The sequence below is a fragment of the Orycteropus afer genome, unplaced genomic scaffold (assembly GCF_000298275.1).
Source record: "Orycteropus afer afer isolate SDZICR_OR568_19922 unplaced genomic scaffold, OryAfe1.0 scaffold00009, whole genome shotgun sequence".
Classification (NCBI taxonomy): domain Eukaryota; kingdom Metazoa; phylum Chordata; class Mammalia; order Tubulidentata; family Orycteropodidae; genus Orycteropus; species Orycteropus afer.
The window spans coordinates 20174640-20175531 of record NW_006921596.1 but is presented as its reverse complement, the minus strand read 5'-3'; positions in this window follow the sequence as shown (position 1 = coordinate 20175531).

Sequence of the window (892 nt, the reverse complement as noted above, 5' to 3'; positions counted from 1 at the left end):
CTTCCTTTCGAGGAGTGGCTGGTGGGTTTGAACTGCCAGCCTTCTGGTTAGCAGTCAAGTGCTTTAGCCACTATGCTACCAGAGCTCCCGAAAATGTGAATACATTCTCTTTATGTAAAGTGCAAATAATACAGTAGCATATAGAACTAAAAGCAAAAGTTCCCTTTATTCTTCCTCATTTCCACTCCCTTCTCTCCCTGGGAATAAGATCTCTGGGAGGTGTGATAGGTTTGTGCTCAGCTAAGACAACTAACCTCAGGGTTGGCAGTCTGAACCCCCCCAGCAGCACCATCGAAGAAAAGCCTGGTGACAAATGATAGGCCTATAGGGTGAACTGCCTAAGGCATTTGAGTGCTAACCAGAAGGCTGGTTGTTCGAACCCACCAGCCACTCCGTGGAAGGAAGGGTGGGCAATCTAGTCTGGCAATGATACTGCCTCAGAAACCCAAGGAGGGGTCGCTATGAGTGGGATCAGACTCAAGGGAAGTGAGTTTGGTTTGGTTTGGATAGGGTGAACAGTAATACCTGAAGGGTATAAACTCAATACATACAATCAAGTATTTGAGATCAAGAGGATAGCATTGGTAGAGCTAGGAAGGCAGAGGGGACTGGAAGGAAGGACAAAGGGAAGGGGTAGGCGCAGGGAGGAAGTGAGAAGAATGCTGTTAGTCTGGGGATTGCAGTAAATGTCACAGAACAATGTGTATGGATTGTTGAATGGAAAACCAATTTGCTCTGTAAACTTTCACCCAAAATCATGATAAAAAATAAATTAATAAAACAAAATGTGTAGAGTATTTACTCAGTTCAATACTCTCCTAGAACACAGGCCTGGTGCTCTGCTGTCATAAAGATGACAGCCAGTGAAAGCCTAGGGAACAGTTCTACTTCG